Source organism: Lissotriton helveticus, chromosome 4_1 (assembly GCF_964261635.1).
Source record: "Lissotriton helveticus chromosome 4_1, aLisHel1.1, whole genome shotgun sequence".
Classification (NCBI taxonomy): Eukaryota; Metazoa; Chordata; class Amphibia; order Caudata; family Salamandridae; genus Lissotriton; species Lissotriton helveticus.
In genome coordinates this window covers 970,183,124-970,208,781 of record NC_136063.1, presented here as the reverse complement: position 1 = coordinate 970,208,781, position 25,658 = coordinate 970,183,124, and the positions used below count along the sequence as shown (strand labels likewise).

The window sequence follows — 25,658 nt, the reverse complement described above, 5'->3', positions numbered from 1 at the left end:
ATATTATCAACAAGACTAAACAAAAATGATATCAATAAATTGCTATAAATAAGAGATTTAGTTACTTGGCGTTAGAACTTAGAATCATTAATAGATATTCCAGGCGCTTTAAGAATAGTAATTAATTCTATAATTATATTAAATGTATTCATCCAGTCCTTCAAGCAGCGTTTGATCCAAGGAGATAAACAGTCCAAAATGAGACACAAGAAAAATTAATCTTTTTTCAAAGAATTAAACTTGGCCTGTACAGGGATCGAACCTGTGACCTTGGCGTTTTTAGCACCACGCTCTAACCAACTGAGCTAAAAGGCCAATTTGCACATCGTCTGGAGGACCAGCACACCAAGCAGTGCTAATGATAGTTCAACCGGGAGATTTGGAAAGCTTAATTTCAGCTGTTTAATATGAATTAACTTTCATATTATCAACATGAAGAAACTAATATGACTTCAAAAAAATTGCAATACAAAAGAGATTTCCATACTTAGTGTTAGAATTTTGAACCAGTAACGTTTTTTCCACGTGGTTTAGCAATAAATAAATATTCATTACCTATATTCAATTGATTCATCTAATCATTCTATCAGCTTCTGCGCAAAGGAAATATGGATGTAAACATGATACAGAAGAAAATACATCTATTTTCAACATTAAAGGAGCTTCAAATATTGGCTAGGAGACTGATTGAAATTATGTCCTTTGCGTTTTTAACTTCATGCTCTAACAGACTAAACTAATAGGCTCACTAAATATATAGAATACTTTTGAAGAATTAGCAGATGATGAAATGCTACTGATTCCATCCAATCCTTCAAGCAGCGTGTGATTCAAGAAGATTAACAGTCCAAAATGAGACACAAGAAAAAATCATCTTTGTTCAAACAATTGAACTTGGCCTGTACAGGGATCAAACCTGTGACCTTGGCGTTATTAGCACCACACTCTAACCATCTGAGCAAACAGGACATTTTGCACAACTACCTGGAGGTCCAGCAAATGAAGAAGGGCAAATGATAGTTAACCCAGGAGATTTGGAAAACTTAATTTCAGCAGTTTACCATGAAGTTATTGTTATATATTATCAACATGAAGAAACTAATATGACTTAAAAAAAAATACAATACAAAAGAGATTTTCATACTTAGTGTTAGAACTTAGAACCATTAACGTTTTTTTCATGTGGTTAAGCAATAAATAAATATTCATCACCTATATTGAATTGATTCATCTAATCATTTTATCAGCTTCTCCTCAAAGGAAATATAGAGATAAACATGATACAGTAGAAAATACATCTATTTTCAACATTAAAGGAGCATCAAGTATTGGCTTGGAGACTGATTGAAAGTATGTCCTTGGCGTTTTTAACTTCATGCTCTAACAGACTAAACTAATAGAGTCACTAAATATATAGCATACTATTGAAGATGAAGCAGATGATGAAGTCCTACTGATTGTTAATCCGGGATAGTTGGAAAGCTTATATTCAGCTGTTTACATTCATAGTATCTTTATATATTATCAACAAGACTAAAGAAAAATGATCTCAATAAATTGCAATAAATAAAAGATTTAGTTACTTGGCGTTAGAACTTAGTACAATTAATAGATATTCCAGGCGCTTTAAGAATAGTAATTAATTCTATAAATATATCAAATGTATTCATCCAATCCTTCAAGCAGCGTTTGATCCAAGGAGATAAACAGTCCAAAATGAGACACAAGAAATATTCATCTTTTTTCAAAGAATTAAACTTGGCCTGTACAGGGATCGAACCTGTGACCTTGGCGTTACTAGCACCACGCTCTAACCAACTGAGCTAACAGGCCAATTTGCACATCTTCTGGAGGACCAGCACAGGAAGCAGTGCTAATGATAGTTCAACCGGGAGATTTGGAAAGCTTAATTTCAGCTGTTTAATATGAATTAACTTTCATATTATCAACATGAAGAAACTAATATGACTTCAAAAAAATTGCAATACAAAAGAGATTTCCATACTTAGTGTTAGAATTTTGAACCACTAACGTTTTTTCCAGGTGGTTTAGCAATAAATAAATATTCATCACCTATATTGAATTGATTCATCTAATCATTTTATCAGCTTCTCCTCAAAGGAAATATAGAGATAAACATGATACAGTAGAAAATACATCTATTTTCAACATTAAAGGAGCATCAAGTATTGGCTTGGAGACTGATTGAAAGTATGTCCTTGGCGTTTTTAACTTCATGCACTAACAGACTAAACTAATAGAGTCACTAAATATATAGCATACTATTGAAGATGAAGCAGATGATGAAGTCCTACTGATTGTTAATCCGGGATAGTTGGAAAGCTTATATTCAGCTGTTTACATTCATAGTATCTTTATATATTATCAACAAGACTAAACAAAAATGATCTCAATAAATTGCAATAAATAAAAGATTTAGTTACTTGGCGTTAGAACTTAGTACAATTAATAGATATTCCAGGCGCTTTAAGAATAGTAATTAATTCTATAAATATATCAAATGTATTCATCCAATCCTTCAAGCAGCGTTTGATCCAAGGAGATAAACAGTCCAAAATGAGACACAAGAAATATTCATCTTTTTTCAAAGAATTAAACTCAGCCTGTACAGGGATCGAACCTGTGACCTTGGCGTTATTAGCACCACGCTCTAACCAACTGAGCTAACAGGCCAATTTGCACATATTCTGGAGGACCAGCACAGGAAGCAGTGCTAATGATAGTTCAACCGGGAGATTTGGAAAGCTTAATTTCAGCTGTTTAATATGAATTAACTTTCATATTATCAACATGAAGAAACTAATATGACTTCAAAAAAATTGCAATACAAAAGAGATTTCCATACTTAGTGTTAGAATTTTGAACCAGTAACGTTTTTTCCACGTGGTTTAGCAATAAATAAATATTCATCACCTATATTCAATTGATTCATCTAATCATTCTATCAGCTTCTGCGCAAAGGAAATATAGAGGTAAACATGATACAGAGAAAATACATCTATTTTCAACATTAAAGGAGAATCAAGTATTGGCTTGGAGACTGATTGAAATTATGTCCTTTGCGTTTTTAACTTCATGCTCTAACAGACTAAACTAATAGGCTCACTAAATATATAGAATACTTTTAAAGAATTAGCAGATGATGAAATGCTACTGATTCCATCCAATCCTTCAAGCAGCGTGTGATTCAAGGAGATAAACAGTCCAAAATGAGACACTAGAAAAATTAATCTTTTTTCAAACAATTTAACTTGGCCTGTACAGGGATCGAACCTGTGACCTTGGCGTTATTAGCACCACGCTCTAACCATCTGAGCTAAAAGGCCAATTTGCACATCTTCTGGAGGACCAGCACACGAAGCAGTGCTAATGATAGTTCAACCGGGAGATTTGGAAAGCTTAATTTCAGCTGTTTAATATGAATTAACTTTCATATTATCAACATGAAGAAACTAATATGACTTCAAAAAAATTGCAATACAAAAGAGATTTCCACACTTAGTGTTAGAATTTTGAACCACTAACGTTTTTTCCACGTGGTTTAGCAATAAATAAATATTCATCACCTATATTCAATTGATTCATCTAATCATTCTATCAGCTTCTGCGCAAAGGAAATATAGAGGTAAACATGATACAGAGAAAATACATCTATTTTCAACATTAAAGGAGAATCAAGTATTGGCTTGGAGACTGATTGAAATTATGTCCTTTGCGTTTTTAACTTCATGCTCTAACAGACTAAACTAATAGGCTCACTAAATATATAGAATACTTTTGAAGAATTAGCAGATGATGAAATGCTACTGATTCCATCCAATCCTTCAAGCAGCGTGTGATTCAAGAAGATTAACAGTCCAAAATGAGACACAAGAAAAATTCATCTTTGTTCAAACAATTGAACTTGGCCTATACAGGGATCGAACCTGTGACCTTGGCGTTATTAGCACCATGCTCTAACCATCTGAGCTAACAGGTCATTTTGCACCACTACCTGGAGGTCCAGCAAATGAAGAAGGGCAAATGATAGTTAACCCAGGAGATTTGGAAAGCTTAATTTCAGCAGTTTACCATGAAGTTATTGTTATATATTATCAACATGAAGAAACTAATATGACTTAAAAAAAATTACAATACAAAAGAGATTTTCATACTTAGTGTTAGAACTTAGAACCATTAACGTTTTTTCCATGTGGTTAAGAAATAAATAAATATTCATCACCTATATTGAATTGATTCATCTAATCATTTTATCAGCTTCTCCTCAAAGGAAATATAGAGATAAACATGATACAGTAGAAAATACATCTATTTTCAACATTAAAGGAGCATCAAGTATTGGCTTGGAGACTGATTGAAAGTATGTCCTTGTCATTTTTAACTTCATGCTCTAACAGACTAAACTAATAGAGTCACTAAATATATAGCATACTATTGAAGATGAAGCAGATGATGAAGTACTACTGATTGTTAATCCGGGATAGTTGGAAAGCTTATATTCAGCTATTTACATTCATAGTATCTTTATATATTATCAACAAGACTAAACAAAAATGATCTCAATAAATTGCTATAAATAAGAGATTTAGTTACTTGGCGTTAGAACTTAGAACCATTAATAGATATTCCAGGCGCTTTAAGAATAGTAATTAATTCTATAATTATATCAAATGTATTCATCCAGTCCTTCAAGCAGCGTTTGATCCAAGGAGATAAACAGTCCAAAATGAGACACAAGAAAAATTAATCTTTTTCAAAGAATTAAATTTGGCCTGTACAGGGATCGAATCTGTGACCTTGGCGTTATTAGCACCACGCTCTAACCAACTGAGCTAAAAGGCCAATTTGCACATCTTCTGGAGGACCAGCACAGGAAGCAGTGCTAATGATAGTTCAACCGGAAGATTTGGAAAGCTTAATTTCAGCTGTTTAATATGAATTAACTTTCATATTATCAACATGAAGAAACTAATATGACTTCAAAAAAATTGCAATACAAAAGGGATTTCCATACTTAGTGTTAGAATTTTGAACCACTAACGTTTTTTCCACGTGGTTTAGCAATAAATAAATATTCATCACCTATATTCAATTGATTCATCTAATCATTCTATCAGCTTCTGCGCAAAGGAAATATGGAGGTAAACATGATACAGAAGAAAATACATCTATTTTCAACATTAAAGGAGCATCAAGTATTGGCTTGGAGACTGATTGAAATTATGTCCTTTGCGTTTTTAACTTCATGCTCTAACAGACTAAACTAATAGGCTCACTAAATATATAGAATACTTTTGAAGAATTAGCAGATGATGAAATGCTACTGATTCCATCCAATCCTTCAAGCAGCGTGTGATTCAAGAAGATTAACAGTCCAAAATGAGACACAAGAAAAATTCATCTTTGTTCAAACAATTGAACTTGGCCTGTACAGGGATCGAACCTGTGACCTTGGCGTTATTAGCACCACGCTCAAACCATCTGAGCTAACAGGCCATTTTGCACAACTACCTGGATGTCCAGCAAATGAAGAAGGGCAAATAATAGTTAACCCAGGAGATTTGGAAAACTTAATTTCAGCAGTTTACCATGAAGTTATTGTTATATATTATCAACATGAAGAAACTAATATGACTTAAAAAAATACAATACAAAAGAGATTTTCATACTTAGTGTTAGAACTTAGAACCATTAACGTTTTTTTCATGTGGTTAAGCAATAAATAAATATTCATCACCTATATTGAATTGATTCATCTAATCATTTTATCAGCTTCTCCTCAAAGGAAATATAGAGATAAACATGATACAGTAGAAAATACATCTATTTTCAACATTAAAGGAGCATCAAGTATTGGTTTGGAGACTGATTGAAAGTATGTCCTTGTCGTTTTTAACTTCATGCTCTAACAGACTAAACTAATAGAGTCACTAAATATATAGCATACTATTGAAGATGAAGCAGATGATGAAGTCCTACTGATTGTTAATCCGGGATAGTTGGAAAGCTTATATTCAGCTGTTTACATTCATAGTATCTTTATATATTATCAACAAGACTAAACAAAAATGATATCAATAAATTGCTATAAATAAGAGATTTAGTTACTTGGCGTTAGAACTTAGAATCATTAATAGATATTCCAGGCGCTTTAAGAATAGTAATTAATTCTATAATTATATTAAATGTATTCATCCAGTCCTTCAAGCAGCGTTTGATCCAAGGAGATAAACAGTCCAAAATGAGACACAAGAAAAATTAATCTTTTTTCAAAGAATTAAACTTGGCCTGTACAGGGATCGAACCTGTGACCTTGGCGTTTTTAGCACCACGCTCTAACCAACTGAGCTAAAAGGCCAATTTGCACATCGTCTGGAGGACCAGCACACCAAGCAGTGCTAATGATAGTTCAACCGGGAGATTTGGAAAGCTTAATTTCAGCTGTTTAATATGAATTAACTTTCATATTATCAACATGAAGAAACTAATATGACTTCAAAAAAATTGCAATACAAAAGAGATTTCCATACTTAGTGTTAGAATTTTGAACCAGTAACGTTTTTTCCACGTGGTTTAGCAATAAATAAATATTCATTACCTATATTCAATTGATTCATCTAATCATTCTATCAGCTTCTGCGCAAAGGAAATATGGATGTAAACATGATACAGAAGAAAATACATCTATTTTCAACATTAAAGGAGCTTCAAATATTGGCTAGGAGACTGATTGAAATTATGTCCTTTGCGTTTTTAACTTCATGCTCTAACAGACTAAACTAATAGGCTCACTAAATATATAGAATACTTTTGAAGAATTAGCAGATGATGAAATGCTACTGATTCCATCCAATCCTTCAAGCAGCGTGTGATTCAAGAAGATTAACAGTCCAAAATGAGACACAAGAAAAAATCATCTTTGTTCAAACAATTGAACTTGGCCTGTACAGGGATCAAACCTGTGACCTTGGCGTTATTAGCACCACACTCTAACCATCTGAGCTAACAGGACATTTTGCACAACTACCTGGAGGTCCAGCAAATGAAGAAGGGCAAATGATAGTTAACCCAGGAGATTTGGAAAACTTAATTTCAGCAGTTTACCATGAAGTTATTGTTATATATTATCAACATGAAGAAACTAATATGACTTAAAAAAAAATACAATACAAAAGAGATTTTCATACTTAGTGTTAGAACTTAGAACCATTAACGTTTTTTTATGTGGTTAAGCAATAAATAAATATTCATCACCTATATTGAATTGATTCATCTAATCATTTTATCAGCTTCTCCTCAAAGGAAATATAGAGATAAACATGATACAGTAGAAAATACATCTATTTTCAACATTAAAGGAGCATCAAGTATTGGCTTGGAGACTGATTGAAAGTATGTCCTTGGCGTTTTTAACTTCATGCTCTAACAGACTAAACTAATAGAGTCACTAAATATATAGCATACTATTGAAGATGAAGCAGATGATGAAGTCCTACTGATTGTTAATCCGGGATAGTTGGAAAGCTTATATTCAGCTGTTTACATTCATAGTATCTTTATATATTATCAACAAGACTAAAGAAAAATGATCTCAATAAATTGCAATAAATAAAAGATTTAGTTACTTGGCGTTAGAACTTAGTACAATTAATAGATATTCCAGGCGCTTTAAGAATAGTAATTAATTCTATAAATATATCAAATGTATTCATCCAATCCTTCAAGCAGCGTTTGATCCAAGGAGATAAACAGTCCAAAATGAGACACAAGAAATATTCATCTTTTTTCAAAGAATTAAACTTGGCCTGTACAGGGATCGAACCTGTGACCTTGGCGTTATTAGCACCACGCTCTAACCAACTGAGCTAACAGGCCAATTTGCACATCTTCTGGAGGACCAGCACAGGAAGCAGTGCTAATGATAGTTCAACCGGGAGATTTGGAAAGCTTAATTTCAGCTGTTTAATATGAATTAACTTTCATATTATCAACATGAAGAAACTAATATGACTTCAAAAAAATTGCAATACAAAAGAGATTTCCATACTTAGTGTTAGAATTTTGAACCACTAACGTTTTTTCCAGGTGGTTTAGCAATAAATAAATATTCATCACCTATATTGAATTGATTCATCTAATCATTTTATCAGCTTCTCCTCAAAGGAAATATAGAGATAAACATGATACAGTAGAAAATACATCTATTTTCAACATTAAAGGAGCATCAAGTATTGGCTTGGAGACTGATTGAAAGTATGTCCTTGGCGTTTTTAACTTCATGCTCTAACAGACTAAACTAATAGAGTCACTAAATATATAGCATACTATTGAAGATGAAGCAGATGATGAAGTCCTACTGATTGTTAATCCGGGATAGTTGGAAAGCTTATATTCAGCTGTTTACATTCATAGTATCTTTATATATTATCAACAAGACTAAACAAAAATGATCTCAATAAATTGCAATAAATAAAAGATTTAGTTACTTGGCGTTAGAACTTAGTACAATTAATAGATATTCCAGGCGCTTTAAGAATAGTAATTAATTCTATAAATATATCAAATGTATTCATCCAATCCTTCAAGCAGCGTTTGATCCAAGGAGATAAACAGTCCAAAATGAGACGCAAGAAATATTCATCTTTTTTCAAAGAATTAAACTTGGCCTGTACAGGGATCGAACCTGTGACCTTGGCGTTATTAGCACCACGCTCTAACCAACTGAGCTAACAGGCCAATTTGCACATCTTCTGGAGGACCAGCACAGGAAGCAGTGCTAATGATAGTTCAACCGGGAGATTTGGAAAGCTTAATTTCAGCTGTTTAATATGAATTAACTTTCATATTATCAACATGAAGAAACTAATATGACTTCAAAAAAATTGCAATACAAAAGAGATTTCCATACTTAGTGTTAGAATTTTGAACCAGTAACGTTTTTTCCACGTGGTTTAGCAATAAATAAATATTCATCACCTATATTCAATTGATTCATCTAATCATTCTATCAGCTTCTGCGCAAAGGAAATATAGAGGTAAACATGATACAGAGAAAATACATCTATTTTCAACATTAAAGGAGAATCAAGTATTGGCTTGGAGACTGATTGAAATTATGTCCTTTGCGTTTTTAACTTCATGCTCTAACAGACTAAACTAATAGGCTCACTAAATATATAGAATACTTTTGAAGAATTAGCAGATGATGAAATGCTACTGATTCCATCCAATCCTTCAAGCAGCGTGTGATTCAAGGAGATAAACAGTCCAAAATGAGACACTAGAAAAATTAATCTTTTTTCAAACAATTAAACTTGGCCTGTACAGGGATTGAACCTGTGACCTTGGCGTTATTAGCACCACGCTCTAACCATCTGAGCTAAAAGGCCAATTTGCACATCTTCTGGAGGACCAGCACACGAAGCAGTGCTAATGATAGTTCAACCGGGAGATTTGGAAAGCTTAATTTCAGCTGTTTAATATGAATTAACTTTCATATTATCAACATGAAGAAACTAATATGACTTCAAAAAAATTGCAATACAAAAGAGATTTCCACACTTAGTGTTAGAATTTTGAACCACTAACGTTTTTTCCACGTGGTTTAGCAATAAATAAATATTCATCACCTATATTCAATTGATTCATCTAATCATTCTATCAGCTTCTGCGCAAAGGAAATATAGAGGTAAACATGATACAGAGAAAATACATCTATTTTCAACATTAAAGGAGAATCAAGTATTGGCTTGGAGACTGATTGAAATTATGTCCTTTGCGTTTTTAACTTCATGCTCTAACAGACTAAACTAATAGGCTCACTAAATATATAGAATACTTTTGAAGAATTAGCAGATGATGAAATGCTACTGATTCCATCCAATCCTTCAAGCAGCGTGTGATTCAAGGAGAGAAACAGTCCAAAATGAGACACTAGAAAAATTAATCTTTTTTCAAACAATTAAACTTGGCCTGTACAGGGATCGAACCTGTGACCTTGGCGTTATTAGCACCACGCTCTAACCAACTGAGCTAAAAGGCCAATTTGCACATCTTCTGGAGGACCAGCACACGAAGCAGTGCTAATGATAGTTCAACCGGGAGATTTGGAAAGCTTAATTTCAGCTGTTTAATATGAATTAACTTTCATATTATCAACATGAAGAAACTAATATGACTTCAAAAAAATTGCAATACAAAAGAGATTTCCACACTTAGTGTTAGAATTTTGAACCACTAACGTTTTTTCCACGTGGTTTAGCAATAAATAAATATTCATCACCTATATTCAATTGATTCATCTAATCATTCTATCAGCTTCTGCGCAAAGGAAATATAGAGGTAAACATGATACAGAGAAAATACATCTATTTTCAACATTAAAGGAGAATCAAGTATTGGCTTGGAGACTGATTGAAATTATGTCCTTTGCGTTTTTAACTTCATGCTCTAACAGACTAAACTAATAGGCTCACTAAATATATAGAATACTTTTGAAGAATTAGCAGATGATGAAATGCTACTGATTCCATCCAATCCTTCAAGCAGCGTGTGATTCAAGGAGATAAACAGTCCAAAATGAGACACTAGAAAAATTAATCTTTTTTCAAACAATTAAACTTGGCCTGTACAGGGATCGAACCTGTGACCTTGGCGTTATTAGCACCACGCTCTAACCATCTGAGCTAACAGGCCATTTTGCACAACTACCTGGAGGTCCAGCAAATGAAGAAGGGCAAATGATAGTTAACCCAGGAGATTTGGAAAGCTTAATTTCAGCAGTTTACCATGAAGTTATTGTTATATATTATCAACATGAAGAAACTAATATGACTTAAAAAAAATTACAATACAAAAGAGATTTTCATACTTAGTGTTAGAACTTAGAACCATTAACGTTTTTTCCATGAGGTTAAGCAATAAATAAATATTCATCACCTATATTGAATTGATTCATCTAATCATTTTATCAGCTTCTCCTCAAAGGAAATATAGAGATAAACATGATACAGTAGAAAATACATCTATTTTCAACATTAAAGGAGCATCAAGTATTGGCTTGGAGACTGATTGAAAGTATGTCCTTGGCGTTTTTAACTTCATGCTCTAACAGACTAAACTAATAGAGTCACTAAATATATAGCATACTACTGAAGATGAAGCAGATGATGAAGTCCTACTGATTGTTAATCCGGGATAGTTGGAAAGCTTATATTCAGCTGTTTACATTCATAGTATCTTTATATATTATCAACAAGACTAAACAAAAATGATCTCAATAAATTGCAATAAATAAGAGATTTAGTTACTTGGCGTTAGAACTTAGAACCATTAATAGATATTCCAGGCGCTTTAAGAATAGTAATTAATTCTATAATTATATCAAATGTATTCATCCAATCCTTCAAGCAGCTTTTGATCCAAGGAGATAAACAGTCCAAAATGAGACACAAGAAAAATTAATCTTTTTCAAAGAATTAAACTTGGCCTGTACAGGGATCGAATCTGTGACCTTGGCGTTATTAGCACCACGCTCTAACCAACTGAGCTAAAAGGCCGATTTGCACATCTTCTGGAGGACCAGCACAGGAAGCAGTGCTAATGATAGTTCAACCGGGAGATTTGGAAAGCTTAATTTCAGCTGTTTAATATGAATTAACTTTCATATTATCAACATGAAGAAACTAATATGACTTCAAAAAAATTGCAATACAAAAGGGATTTCCATACTTAGTGTTAGAATTTTGAACCACTAACGTTTTTTCCACGTGGTTTAGCAATAAATAAATATTCATCACCTATATTCAATTGATTCATCTAATCATTCTATCAGCTTCTGCGCAAAGGAAATATGGAGGTAAACATGATACAGAAGAAAATACATCTATTTTCAACATTAAAGGAGCATCAAGTATTGGCTTGGAGACTGATTGAAATTATGTCCTTTGCGTTTTTAACTTCATGCTCTAACAGACTAAACTAATAGGCTCACTAAATATATAGAATACTTTTGAAGAATTAGAAGATGATGAAATGCTACTGATTCCATCCAATCCTTCAAGCAGAGTGTGATTCAAGAAGATTAACAGTCCAAAATGAGACACAAGAAAAATTCATCTTTGTTCAAACAATAGAACTTGGCCTGTACAGGGATCGAACCTGTGACCTTGGCGTTATTAGCACCACGCTCTAACCATCTGAGCTAACAGGCCATTTTGCACAACTACCTGGATGTCCAGCAAATGAAGAAGGGCAAATAATAGTTAACCCAGGAGATTTGGAAAACTTAATTTCAGCCGTTTACCATGAAGTTATTGTTATATATTATCCACATGAAGAAACTAATATGACTTAAAAAAAATACAATACAAAAGAGATTTTCATACTTAGTGTTAGAACTTAGAACCATTAACGTTTTTTCCATGTGGTTAAGCAATAAATAAATATTCATCACCTATATTGAATTGATTCATCTAATCATTTTATCAGCTTCTCCTCAAAGGAAATATAGAGATAAACATGATACAGTAGAAAATACATCTATTTTCAACATTAAAGGAGCATCAAGTATTGGCTTGGAGACTGATTGAAAGTATGTCCTTGTCGTTTTTAACTTCATGCTCTAACAGACTAAACTAATAGAGTCACTAAATATATAGCATACTATTGAAGATGAAGCAGATGATGAAGTCCTACTGATTGTTAATCCGGGATAGTTGGAAAGCTTATATTCAGATATTTACATTCATAGTATCTTTATATATTATCAACAAGACTAAACAAAAATGATCTCAATAAATTGCAATAAATAAAAGATTTAGTTACTTGGCGTTAGAACTTAGAACCATTAATAGATATTCCAGGCGCTTTAAGAATAGTAATTAATTCTATAAATATATCAAATGTAATCATCCAATCCTTCAAGCAGCGTTTGATCCAAGGAGATAAACAGTCCAAAATGAGACACAAGAAATATTCATCTTTTTTCAAAGAATTAAACTTGGCCTGTACAGGGATCGAACCTGTGACCTTGGCGTTATTAGCACCACGCTCTAACCAACTGAGCTAACAGGCCAATTTGCACATCTTCTGGAGGACCAGCACAGGAAGCAGTGCTAATGATAGTTCAACCGGGAGATTTGGAAAGCTTAATTTCAGCTGTTTAATATGAATTACCTTTCATATTATCAACATGAAGAAACTAATATGACTTCAAAAAAATTGCAATACAAAAGAGATTTCCATACTTAGTGTTAGAATTTTGAACCAGTAACGTTTTTTCCACGTGGTTTAGCAATAAATAAATATTCATCACCTATATTCAATTGATTCATCTAATCATTCTATCAGCTTCTGCGCAAAGGAAATATGGAGGTAAACATGATACAGAAGAAAATACATCTATTTTCAACATTAAAGGAGCATCAAGTATTGGCTTGGAGACTGATTGAAATTATGTCCTTTGCGTTTTTAACTTCATGCTCTAACAGACTAAACTAATAGGCTCACTAAATATATAGAATACTTTTGAAGAATTTGCAGATGATGAAATGCTACTGATTCCATCCAATCCTTCAAGCAGCGTGTGATTCACGGAGATAAACAGTCCAAAATGAGACACAAGAAAAAAATCATCTTTGTTCAAACAATTAAACTTGGCCTGTACAGGGATCGAACCTGTGACCTTGGCGTTATTAGCACCACGCTCTAACCATCTGAGCTAACAGGCCATTTTGCACAGCTAGCTGGAGGTCCAGCATATGAAGAAGGGCAAATGATAGTTAACCCAGGAGATTTGGAAAGCTTAATTTCAGCAGTTTACCATGAAGTTATTGTTATATATTATCAACATGAAGAAACTAATATGACTTAAAAAAAATTACAATACAAAAGAGATTTACATACTTAGTGTTAGAACTTAGAACCATTAACGTTTTTTTCATGTGGTTAAGCAATAAATAAATATTCATCACCTATATTGAATTGATTCATCTAATCATTTTATCAGCTTCTCCTCAAAGGAAATATAGAGATAAACATGATACAGTAGAAAATACATCTATTTTCAACATTAAAGGAGCATCAAGTATTGGCTTGGAGACTGATTGAAAGTATGTCCTTGGCGTTTTTAACTTCATGCTCTAACAGACTAAACTAATAGAGTCACTAAATATATAGCATACTATTGAAGATGAAGCAGATGATGAAGTCCTACTGATTGTTAATCAGGGATAGTTGGAAAGCTTATATTCAGCTGTTTACATTCATAGTATCTTTATATATTATCAACAAGACTAAACAAAAATGATCTCAATAAATTGCAATAAATAAAAGATTTAGTTACTTGGCGTTAGAACTTAGAACCATTAATAGATATTCCAGGCGCTTTAAGAATAGTAATTAATTCTATAAATATATCAAATGTATTCATCCAATCCTTCAAGCAGCGTTTGATCCAAGGAGATAAACAGTCCAAAATGAGACACAAGAAATATTCATCTTTTTTCAAAGAATTAAACTTGGCCTGTACAGGGATCGAACCTGTGACCTTGGCGTTATTAGCACCACGCTCTAACCAACTGAGCTAACAGGCCAATTTGCACATCTTCTGGAGGACCAGCACAGGAAGCAGTGCTAATGATAGTTCAACCGGGAGATTTGAAAAGCTTAATTTCAGCTGTTTAATATGAATTACCTTTCATATTATCAACATGAAGAAACTAATATGACTTCAAAAAAATTGCAATACAAAAGAGATTTCCATACTTAGTGTTAGAATTTTGAACCAGTAACGTTTTTTCCACGTGGTTTAGCAATAAATAAATATTCATCACCTATATTCAATTGATTCATCTAATCATTCTATCAGCTTCTGCGCAAAGGAAATATGGAGGTAAACATGATACAGAAGAAAATACATCTATTTTCAACATTAAAGGAGCATCAAGTATTGGCTTGGAGACTGATTGAAATTATGTCCTTTGCGTTTTTAACTTCATGCTCTAACAGACTAAACTAATAGGCTCACTAAATATATAGAATACTTTTGAAGAATTTGCAGATGATGAAATGCTACTGATTCCATCCAATCCTTCAAGCAGCGTGTGATTCACGGAGATAAACAGTCCAAAATGAGACACAAGAAAAAATCATCTTTGTTCAAATAATTAAACTTGGCCTGTACAGGGATCGAACCTGTGACCTTGGCGTTATTAGCACCACGCTCTAACCATCTGAGCTAACAGGCCATTTTGCACAGCTAGCTGGAGGTCCAGCATATGAAGAAGGGCAAATGATAGTTAACCCAGGAGATTTGGAAAGCTTAATTTCAGCAGTTTACCATGAAGTTATTGTTATATATTATCAACATGAAGAAACTAATATGACTTAAAAAAAATTACAATACAAAAGAGATTTACATACTTGGTGTTAGAACTTAGAACCATTAACGTTTTTTTCATGTGGTTAAGCAATAAATAAATATTCATCACCTATATTGAATTGATTCATCTAATCATTTTATCAGCTTCTCCTCAAAGGAAATATAGAGATAAACATGATACAGTAGAAAATACATCTATTTTCAACATTAAAGGAGCATCAAGTATTGGCTTGGAGACTGATTGAAAGTATGTCCTTGGCGTTTTTAACTTCATGCTCTAACAGACTAAACTAATAGAGTCACTAAATATATAGCATACTATTGAAGATGAAGCAGATGATGAAGTCCTACTGATTGTTAATCCGGGATAGTCGGAAAGCTTATATTCAGCTGTTTACATTCATAGTATCTTTATATATTATCAACAAGACTAAACAAAAATGATCTCAATAAATTGCAATAAATAAAAGATTTAGTTACTTGGCGTTAGAACTTAGAACCATTAATAGATATTCCAGGCGCTTTAAGAATAGTAATTAATTCTATAAATATATCAAATGTATTCATCCAATCCTTCAAGCAGCGTTTGATCCAAGGAGATAAACAGTCCAAAATGAGACACAAGAAATATTCATCTTTTTTCAAAGAATTAAACTTGGCCTGTACAGGGATCGAACCTGTGACCTTGGCGTTATTAGCACCACGCTCTAACCAACTGAGCTAACAGGCCAATTTGCACATCTTCTGGAGGACCAGCACAGGAAGCAGTGCTAATGATAGTTCAACCGGGAGATTTGGAAAGCTTAATTTCAGCTGTTTAATATGAATTAACTTTCATATTATCAACATGAAGAAACTAATATGACTTCAAAAAAATTGCAATACAAAAGAGATTTCCATACTTAGTGTTAGAATTTTGAACCAGTAACGTTTTTTCCACGTGGTTTAGCAATAAATAAATATTCATCACCTATATTCAATTGATTCATCTAATCATTCTATCAGCTTCTGCGCAAAGGAAATATGGAGGTAAACATGATACAGAAGAAAATACATCTATTTTCAACATTAAAGGAGCATCAAGTATTGGCTTGGAGACTGATTGAAATTATGTCCTTTGCGTTTTTAACTTCATGCTCTAACAGACTAAACTAATAGGCTCACTAAATATATAGAATACTTTTGAAGAATTTGCAGATGATGAAATGCTACTGATTCCATCCAATCCTTCAAGCAGCGTGTGATTCAAGGAGATAAACAGTCCAAAATGAGACACAAGAAAAATTCATCTTTGTTCAAACAATTAAACTTGGCCTGTACAGGGATCGAACCTGTGACCTTGGCGTTATTAGCACCACGCTCTAACCATCTGAGCTAACAGGCAATTTTGCACAACTACCTGGATGTCCAGCAAATGAAGAAGGGCAAATGATAGTTAACCCAGGAGATTTGGAAAGCTTAATTTCAGCAGTTTACCATGAAGTTATTGTTATATATTATCAACATGAAGAAACTAATATGACTTAAAAAAATTACAATACAAAAGAGATTTACATACTTAGTGTTAGAACTTAGAACCATTAACATTTTTTCCATGTGGTTAAGCAATAAATAAATATTCATCACCTATATTGAATTGATTCATCTAATCATTTTATCAGCTTCTCCTCAAAGGAAATATAGAGATAAACATGATACAGTAGAAAATACATCTATTTTCAACATTAAAGGAGCATCAAGTATTGGCTTGGAGACTGATTGAAAGTATGTCCTTGGCGTTTTTAACTTCATGCTCTAACAGACTAAACTAATAGAGTCACTAAATATATAGCATACTATTGAAGATGAAGCAGATGATGAAGTCCTACTGATTGTTAATCCGGGATAGTCGGAAAGCTTATATTCAGCTGTTTACATTCATAGTATCTTTATATATTATCAACTAGACTAAACAAAAATGATCTCAATAAATTGCTATAAATAAGAGATTTAGTTACTTGGCGTTAGAACTTAGAATCATTAATAGATATTCCAAGCGCTTTAAGAATAGTAATTAATTCTATAATTATATTAAATGTATTCATCCAGTCCTTCAAGCAGCGTTTGATCCAAGGAGATAAACAGTCCAAAATGAGACACAAGAAAAATTAATCTTTTTTCAAAGAATTAAACTTGGCCTGTACAGGGATCGAACCTGTGACCTTGGCGTTATTAGCACCACGCTCTAACCAACTGAGCTATAAGGCCAATTTGCACATCTTCTGGAGGACCAGCACACGAAGCAGTGCTAATGATAGTTCAACCGGGAGATTTGGAAAGCTTAATTTCAGCTGTTTAATATGAATTAACTTTCATATTATCAACATGAAGAAACTAATATGACTTCAAAAAAATTGCAATACAAAAGAGATTTCAACACTTAGTGTTAGAATTTTGAACCACTAACGTTTTTTCCACGTGGTTTAGCAATAAATAAATATTCATCACCTATATTCAATTGATTCATCTAATCATTCTATCAGCTTCTGCGCAAAGGAAATATAGAGGTAAACATGATACAGAGAAAATACATCTATTTTCAACATTAAAGGAGAATCAAGTATTGGCTTGGAGACTGATTGAAATTATGTCCTTTGCGTTTTTAACTTCATGCTCTAACAGACTAAACTAATAGGCTCACTAAATATATAGAATACTTTTGAAGAATTAGCAGATGATGAAATGCTACTGATTCCATCCAATCCTTCAAGCAGCGTGTGATTCAAGGAGATAAACAGTCCAAAATGAGACACTAGAAAAATGAATCTTTTTTCAAACAATTAAACTTGGCCTGTACAGGGATCGAACCTGTGACCTTGGCGTTATTAGCACCACGCTCTAACCATCTGAGCTAACAGGCCATTTTGCACAACTACCTGGAGGTCCAGCAAATGAAGAAGGGCAAATGATAGTTAACCCAGGAGATTTGGAAAGCTTAATTTCAGCAGTTTACCATGAAGTTATTGTTATATATTATCAACATGAAGAAACTAATATGACTTAAAAAAAATTACAATACAAAAGAGATTTTCATACTTAGTGTTAGAACTTAGAACCATTAACGTTTTTTCCATGAGGTTAAGCAATAAATAAATATTCATCACCTATATTGAATTGATTCATCTAATCATTTTATCAGCTTCTCCTCAAAGGAAATATAGAGATAAACATGATACAGTAGAAAATACATCTATTTTCAACATTAAAGGAGCATCAAGTATTGGCTTGGAGACTGATTGAAAGTATGTCCTTGGCGTTTTTAACTTCATGCTCTAACAGACTAAACTAATAGAGTCACTAAATATATAGCATACTACTGAAGATGAAGCAGATGATGAAGTCCTACTGATTGTTAATCCGGGATAGTTGGAAAGCTTATATTCAGCTGTTTACATTCATAGTATCTTTATATATTATCAACAAGACTAAACAAAAATGATCTCAATAAATTGCAATAAATAAGAGATTTAGTTACTTGGCGTTAGAACTTAGAACCATTAATAGATATTCCAGGCGCTTTAAGAATAGTAATTAATTCTCTAATTATATCAAATGTATTCATCCAATCCTTCAAGCAGCGTTTGATCCAAGGAGATAAACAGTCCAAAATGAGACACAAGAAAAATTCATCTTTTTTCAAAGAATTAAACTTGGCCTGTACAGGGATCGAACCTGTGACCTTGGCATTATTAGCACCACGCTCTAACCAAGTGAGCTAACAGGCCAATTTGCACATCTTCTGGAGGACCAGCACAGGAAGCAGTGCTAATGATAGTTCAACCGGGAGATTTGGAAAGCTTAATTTCAGCTGTTTAATATGAATTAACTTTCATATTATCAACATGAAGAAACTAATATAACTTCAAAAAAATTGCAATACAAAAGAGATTTCCATACTTAGTGTTTGAATTTTGAACCAGTAACGTTTTTTCCACGTGGTTTAGCAATAAATAAATATTCATCACCTATATTCAATTGATTCATCTAATCATTCTATCAGCTTCTGCGCAAAGGAAATATGGATGTAAACATGATACAGAAGAAAATACATCTATTTTCAACATTAAAGGAGCTTCAAATATTGGCTAGGAGACTGATTGAAATGATGTCCTTTGCGTTTTTAACTTCATGCTCTAACAGACTAAACTAATAGGCTCACTAAATATATAGAATACTTTTGAAGAATTAGCAGATGATGAAATGCTACTGATTCCATCCAATCCTTCAAGCAGCGTGTGATTCAAGAAGATTAACAGTCCAAAATGAGACACAAGAAAAATTCATCTTTGTTCAAACAATTGAACTTGGCCTGTACAGGGATCAAACCTGTGACCTTGGCGTTATTAGCACCATGCTCTAACCATCTGAGCTAACAGGTCATTTTGCACCACTACCTGGAGGTCCAGCAAATGAAGAAGGGCAAATGATAGTTAACCCAGGAGATTTGGAAAGCTTAATTTCAGCAGTTTACCATGAAGTTATTGTTATATATTATCAACATTAAGAAACTAATATGACTTAAAAAAAATTACAATACAAAAGAGATTTTCATACTTAGTGTTAGAACTTAGAACCATTAACGTTTTTTCCATGTGGTTAAGCAATAAATAAATATTCATCACCTATATTGAATTGATTCATCTAATCATTTTATCAGCTTCTCCTCAAAGGAAATATAGAGATAAACATGATACAGTAGAAAATACATCTATTTTCAACATTAAAGGAGCATCAAGTATTGGCTTGGAGACTGATTGAAAGTATGTCCTTGTCGTTTTTAACTTCATGCTCTAACAGACTAAACTAATAGAGTCACTAAATATATAGCATACTACTGAAGATGAAGCAGATGATGAAGTCCTACTGATTGTTAATCCGGGATAGTTGGAAAGCTTATATTCAGCTGTTTACATTCATAGTATCTTTATATATTATCAACAAGACTAAACAAAAATGATCTCAATAAATTGCAATAAATAAGAGATTTAGTTACTTGGCGTTAGAACTTAGAACCATTAATAGATATTCCAGGCGCTTTAAGAATAGTAATTAATTCTATAATTATATCAAATGTATTCATCCAATCCTTCAAGCAGCGTTTGATCCAAGGAGATAAACAGTCCAAAATGAGACACAAGAAAAATTCATCTTTTTTCAAAGAATTAAACTTGGCCTGTACAGGGATCGAACCTGTGACCTTGGCATTATTAGCACCACGCTCTAACCAAGTGAGCTAACAGGCCAATTTGCACATCTTCTGGAGGACCAGCACAGGAAGCAGTGCTAATGATAGTTCAACCGGGAGATTTGGAAAGCTTAATTTCAGCTGTTTAATATGAATTAACTTTCATATTATCAACATGAAGAAACTAATATAACTTCAAAAAAATTGCAATACAAAAGAGATTTCCATACTTAGTGTTTGAATTTTGAACCAGTAACGTTTTTTCCACTTGGTTTAGCAATAAATAAATATTCATCACCTATATTCAATTGATTCATCTAATCATTCTATCAGCTTCTGCGCAAAGGAAATATGGATGTAAACATGATACAGAAGAAAATACATCTATTTTCAACATTAAAGGAGCTTCAAATATTGGCTAGGAGACTGATTGAAATTATGTCCTTTGCGTTTTTAACTTCATGCTCTAACAGACTAAACTAATAGGCTCACTAAATATATAGAATACTTTTGAAGAATTAGCAGATGATGAAATGCTACTGATTCCATCCAATCCTTCAAGCAGCGTGTGATTCAAGAAGATTAACAGTCCAAAATGAGACACAAGAAAAATTCATCTTTGTTCAAACAATTGAACTTGGCCTGTACAGGGATCGAACCTGTGACCTTGGCGTTATTAGCACCATGCTCTAACCATCTGAGCTAACAGGTCATTTTGCACCACTACCTGGAGGTCCAGCAAATGAAGAAGGGCAAATGATAGTTAACCCAGGAGATTTGGAAAGCTTAATTTCAGCAGTTTACCATGAAGTTATTGTTATATATTATCAACATGAAGAAACTAATATGACTTAAAAAAAATTACAATACAAAAGAGATTTTCATACTTAGTGTTAGAACTTAGAACCATTAACGTTTTTTCCATGTGGTTAAGCAATAAATAAATATTCATCACCTATATTGAATTGATTCATCTAATCATTTTATCAGCTTCTCCTCAAAGGAAATATAGAGATAAACATGATACAGTAGAAAATACATCTATTTTCAACATTAAAGGAGCATCAAGTATTGGCTTGGAGACTGATTGAAAGTATGTCCTTGTCGTTTTTAACTTCATGCTCTAACAGACTAAACTAATAGAGTCACTAAATATATAGCATACTATTGAAGATGAAGCAGATGATGAAGTCCTACTGATTGTTAATCCGGGATAGTTGGAAAGCTTATATTCAGCTATTTACATTCATAGTATCTTTATATATTATCAACAAGACTAAACAAAAATGATCTCAATAAATTGCTATAAATTAGAGATTTAGTTACTTGGCGTTAGAACTTAGAACCATTAATAGATATTCCAGGCGCTTTAAGAATAGTAATTAATTCTATAATTATATCAAATGTATTCATCCAGTCCTTCAAGCAGCGTTTGATCCAAGGAGATAAACAGTCCAAAATGAGACACAAGAAAAATTCATCTTTTTTCAAAGAATTAAACTTGGCCTGTACAGGGATCGAACCTGTGACCTTGGCGTTATTAGCACCACGCTCTAACCAACTGAGCTAAAAGGCCAATTTGCACATCTTCTGGAGGACTAGCACAGGAAGCAGTGCTAATGATAGTTCAACCGGGAGATTTGGAAAGCTTAATTTCAGCTGTTTAATATGAATTAACTTTCATATTATCAACATGAAGAAACTAATATGACTTCAAAAAAATTGCAATACAAAAGGGATTTCCATACTTAGTGTTAGAATTTTGAACCACTAACGTTTTTTCCACGTGGTTTAGCAATAAATAAATATTCATCACCTATATTCAATTGATTCATCTAATCATTCTATCAGCTTCTGCGCAAAGGAAATATGGAGGTAAACATGATACAGAAGAAAATACATCTATTTTCAACATTAAAGGAGCATCAAGTATTGGCTTGGAGACTGATTGAAATTATGTCCTTTGCGTTTTTAACGTCATGCTCTAACAGACTAAACTAATAGGCTCACTAAATATATAGAATACTTTTGAAGAATTAGCAGATGATGAAATGCTACTGATTCCATCCAATCCTTCAAGCAGCGTGTGATTGAAGAAGATTAACAGTCCAAAATGAGACACAAGAAAAATTCATCTTTGTTCAAACAATTGAACTTGGCCTGTACAGGGATCGAACCTGTGACCTTGGCGTTATTAGCACCACGCTCTAACCATCTGAGCTAACAGGCCATTTTGCACAACTACCTTGATGTCCAGCAAATGAAGAAGGGCAAATAATAGTTAACCCAGGAGATTTGGAAAACTTAATTTCAGCAGTTTACCATGAAGTTATTGTTATATATTATCAACATGAAGAAACTAATATGACTTAAAAAAAATACAATACAAAAGAGATTTTCATACTTAGTGTTAGAACTTAGAACCATTAACGTTTTTTTCATGTGGTTAAGCAATAAATAAATATTCATCACCTATATTGAATTGATTCATCTAATCATTTTATCAGCTTCTCCTCAAAGGAAATATAGAGATAAACATGATACAGTAGAAAATACATCTATTTTCAACATTAAAGGAGCATCAAGTATTGGTTTGGAGACTGATTGAAAGTATGTCCTTGTCGTTTTTAACTTCATGCTCTAACAGACTAAACTAATAGAGTCACTAAATATATAGCATACTATTGAAGATGAAGCAGATGATGAAGTCCTACTGATTGTTAATCCGGGATAGTTGGAAAGCTTATACTCAGCTGTTTACATTCATAGTATCTTTATATATTATCAACAAGACTAAACAAAAATGATATCAATAAATTGCTATAAATAAGAGATTTAGTTACTTGGCGTTAGAACTTAGAATCATTAATAGATATTCCAGGCGCTTTAAGAATAGTAATTAATTCTATAAATATATCAAATGTATTCATCCAATCCTTCAAGCAGCGTTTGATCCAAGGAGATAAACAGTCCAAAATGAGACACAAGAAATATTCATCTTTTTTCAAAGAATTAAACTTGGCCTGTACAGGGATCGAACCTGTGACCTTGGCGTTATTAGCACCACGCTCTAACCAACTGAGCTAACAGGCCAATTTGCACATCTTCTGGAGGACCAGCACAGGAAGCAGTGCTAATGATAGTTCAACCGGGAGATTTGGAAAGCTTAATTTCAGCTGTTTAATATGAATTAACTTTCATATTATCAACATGAAGAAACTAATATGACTTCAAAAAAATTGCAATACAAAAGAGATTTCCATACTTAGTGTTAGAATTTTGAACCAGTAACGTTTTTTCCACGTGGTTTAGCAATAAATAAATATTCATCACCTATATTCAATTGATTCATCTAATCATTCTATCAGCTTCTGCGCAAAGGAAATATAGAGGTAAACATGATACAGAGAAAATACATCTATTTTCAACATTAAAGGAGAATCAAGTATTGGCTTGGAGACTGATTGAAATTATGTCCTTTGCGTTTTTAACTTCATGCTCTAACAGACTAAACTAATAGGCTCACTAAATATATAGAATACTTTTGAAGAATTAGCAGATGATGAAATGCTACTGATTCCATCCAATCCTTCAAGCAGCGTGTGATTCAAGGAGATAAACAGTCCAAAATGAGACACTAGAAAAATTAATCTTTTTTCAAACAATTAAACGTGGCCTGTACAGGGATCGAACCTGTGACCTTGGCGTTATTAGCACCACGCTCTAACCATCTGAGCTAAAAGGCCAATTTGCAAATCTTCTGGAGGACCAGCACACGAAGCAGTGCTAATGATAGTTCAACCGGGAGATTTGGAAAGCTTAATTTCAGCTGTTTAATATGAATTAACTTTCATATTATCAACATGAAGAAACTAATATGACTTCAAAAAAATTGCAATACAAAAGAGATTTCCACACTTAGTGTTAGAATTTTGATCCACTAACGTTTTTTCCACGTGGTTTAGCAATAAATAAATATTCATCACCTATATTCAATTGATTCATCTAATCATTCTATCAGCTTCTGCGCAAAGGAAATATAGAGGTAAACATGATACAGAGAAAATACATCTATTTTCAACATTAAAGGAGAATCAAGCATTGGCTTGGAGACTGATTGAAATTATGTCCTTTGCGTTTTTAACTTCATGCTCTAACAGACTAAACTAATAGGCTCACTAAATATATAGAATACTTTTGAAGAATTAGCAGATGATGAAATGCTACTGATTCCATCCAATCCTTCAAGCAGCGTGTGATTCAAGGAGATAAACAGTCCAAAATGAGACACTAGAAAAATTAATCTTTTTTCAAACAATTAAACTTGGCCTGTACAGGGATCGAACCTGTGACCTTGGCGTTATTAGCACCACGCTCTAACCAACTGAGCTAAAAGGCCAATTTGCACATCTTCTGGAGGACCAGCACACGAAGCAGTGCTAATGATAGTTCAACCGGGAGATTTGGAAAGCTTAATTTCAGCTGTTTAATATGAATTAACTTTCATATTATCAACATGAAGAAACTAATATGACTTCAAAAAAATTGCAATACAAAAGAGATTTCCACACTTAGTGTTAGAATTTTGAACCACTAACGTTTTTTCTACGTGGTTTAGCAATAAATAAATATTCATCACCTATATTCAATTGATTCATCTAATCATTCTATCAGCTTCTGCGCAAAGGAAATATAGAGGTAAACATGATACAGAGAAAATACATCTATTTTCAACATTAAAGGAGAATCAAGTATTGGCTTGGAGACTGATTGAAATTATGTCCTTTGCGTTTTTAACTTCATGCTCTAACAGACTAAACTAATAGGCTCACTAAATATATAGAATACTTTTGAAGAATTAGCAGATGATGAAATGCTACTGATTCCATCCAATCCTTCAAGCAGCGTGTGATTCAAGAAGATTAACAGTCCAAAATGAGACACAAGAAAAATTCATCTTTGTTCAAACAATTGAACTTGGCCTATACAGGGATCGAACCTGTGACCTTGGCGTTATTAGCACCATGCTCT

The 25,658-nt window shown here is 33.0% G+C and overlaps 19 non-coding genes across 19 annotated transcripts; all 19 read right to left on the bottom strand.

The window, feature by feature from the left end:
* Positions 1-241: 241 nt before the first annotated feature.
* TRNAF-AAA (transfer RNA phenylalanine (anticodon AAA)) lies at positions 242-315 on the bottom strand. Its single transcript has one exon. It is a non-coding gene; the product is annotated as a tRNA-Phe (tRNA).
* A 1,444-nt stretch (positions 316-1,759) lies between these two features.
* On the bottom strand, positions 1,760-1,833 carry TRNAT-AGU (transfer RNA threonine (anticodon AGU)). The gene has a single exon. It is a non-coding gene; the product is annotated as a tRNA-Thr (tRNA).
* A 787-nt stretch (positions 1,834-2,620) lies between these two features.
* On the bottom strand, positions 2,621-2,694 carry TRNAI-AAU (transfer RNA isoleucine (anticodon AAU)). Its single transcript has one exon. It is a non-coding gene; the product is annotated as a tRNA-Ile (tRNA).
* A 3,611-nt stretch (positions 2,695-6,305) lies between these two features.
* TRNAF-AAA (transfer RNA phenylalanine (anticodon AAA)) lies at positions 6,306-6,379 on the bottom strand. Its single transcript has one exon. It is a non-coding gene; the product is annotated as a tRNA-Phe (tRNA).
* Positions 6,380-7,822: 1,443 nt separating this feature from the next.
* On the bottom strand, positions 7,823-7,896 carry TRNAI-AAU (transfer RNA isoleucine (anticodon AAU)). The gene has a single exon. It is a non-coding gene; the product is annotated as a tRNA-Ile (tRNA).
* Positions 7,897-8,683: 787 nt separating this feature from the next.
* On the bottom strand, positions 8,684-8,757 carry TRNAI-AAU (transfer RNA isoleucine (anticodon AAU)). The gene has a single exon. It is a non-coding gene; the product is annotated as a tRNA-Ile (tRNA).
* A 1,232-nt stretch (positions 8,758-9,989) lies between these two features.
* On the bottom strand, positions 9,990-10,063 carry TRNAI-AAU (transfer RNA isoleucine (anticodon AAU)). Its single transcript has one exon. It is a non-coding gene; the product is annotated as a tRNA-Ile (tRNA).
* Positions 10,064-10,642: 579 nt separating this feature from the next.
* TRNAI-AAU (transfer RNA isoleucine (anticodon AAU)) lies at positions 10,643-10,716 on the bottom strand. The gene has a single exon. It is a non-coding gene; the product is annotated as a tRNA-Ile (tRNA).
* A 1,443-nt stretch (positions 10,717-12,159) lies between these two features.
* TRNAI-AAU (transfer RNA isoleucine (anticodon AAU)) lies at positions 12,160-12,233 on the bottom strand. Its single transcript has one exon. It is a non-coding gene; the product is annotated as a tRNA-Ile (tRNA).
* A 789-nt stretch (positions 12,234-13,022) lies between these two features.
* Positions 13,023-13,096, bottom strand: TRNAI-AAU (transfer RNA isoleucine (anticodon AAU)). Its single transcript has one exon. It is a non-coding gene; the product is annotated as a tRNA-Ile (tRNA).
* A 581-nt stretch (positions 13,097-13,677) lies between these two features.
* On the bottom strand, positions 13,678-13,751 carry TRNAI-AAU (transfer RNA isoleucine (anticodon AAU)). The gene has a single exon. It is a non-coding gene; the product is annotated as a tRNA-Ile (tRNA).
* Positions 13,752-14,541: 790 nt separating this feature from the next.
* Positions 14,542-14,615, bottom strand: TRNAI-AAU (transfer RNA isoleucine (anticodon AAU)). Its single transcript has one exon. It is a non-coding gene; the product is annotated as a tRNA-Ile (tRNA).
* A 580-nt stretch (positions 14,616-15,195) lies between these two features.
* Positions 15,196-15,269, bottom strand: TRNAI-AAU (transfer RNA isoleucine (anticodon AAU)). Its single transcript has one exon. It is a non-coding gene; the product is annotated as a tRNA-Ile (tRNA).
* Positions 15,270-16,059: 790 nt separating this feature from the next.
* TRNAI-AAU (transfer RNA isoleucine (anticodon AAU)) lies at positions 16,060-16,133 on the bottom strand. The gene has a single exon. It is a non-coding gene; the product is annotated as a tRNA-Ile (tRNA).
* A 2,096-nt stretch (positions 16,134-18,229) lies between these two features.
* On the bottom strand, positions 18,230-18,303 carry TRNAI-AAU (transfer RNA isoleucine (anticodon AAU)). The gene has a single exon. It is a non-coding gene; the product is annotated as a tRNA-Ile (tRNA).
* Positions 18,304-22,129: 3,826 nt separating this feature from the next.
* On the bottom strand, positions 22,130-22,203 carry TRNAI-AAU (transfer RNA isoleucine (anticodon AAU)). The gene has a single exon. It is a non-coding gene; the product is annotated as a tRNA-Ile (tRNA).
* A 580-nt stretch (positions 22,204-22,783) lies between these two features.
* TRNAI-AAU (transfer RNA isoleucine (anticodon AAU)) lies at positions 22,784-22,857 on the bottom strand. Its single transcript has one exon. It is a non-coding gene; the product is annotated as a tRNA-Ile (tRNA).
* Positions 22,858-23,646: 789 nt separating this feature from the next.
* TRNAI-AAU (transfer RNA isoleucine (anticodon AAU)) lies at positions 23,647-23,720 on the bottom strand. Its single transcript has one exon. It is a non-coding gene; the product is annotated as a tRNA-Ile (tRNA).
* Positions 23,721-24,952: 1,232 nt separating this feature from the next.
* On the bottom strand, positions 24,953-25,026 carry TRNAI-AAU (transfer RNA isoleucine (anticodon AAU)). Its single transcript has one exon. It is a non-coding gene; the product is annotated as a tRNA-Ile (tRNA).
* Between the last annotated feature and the right edge of the window lie 632 nt (positions 25,027-25,658).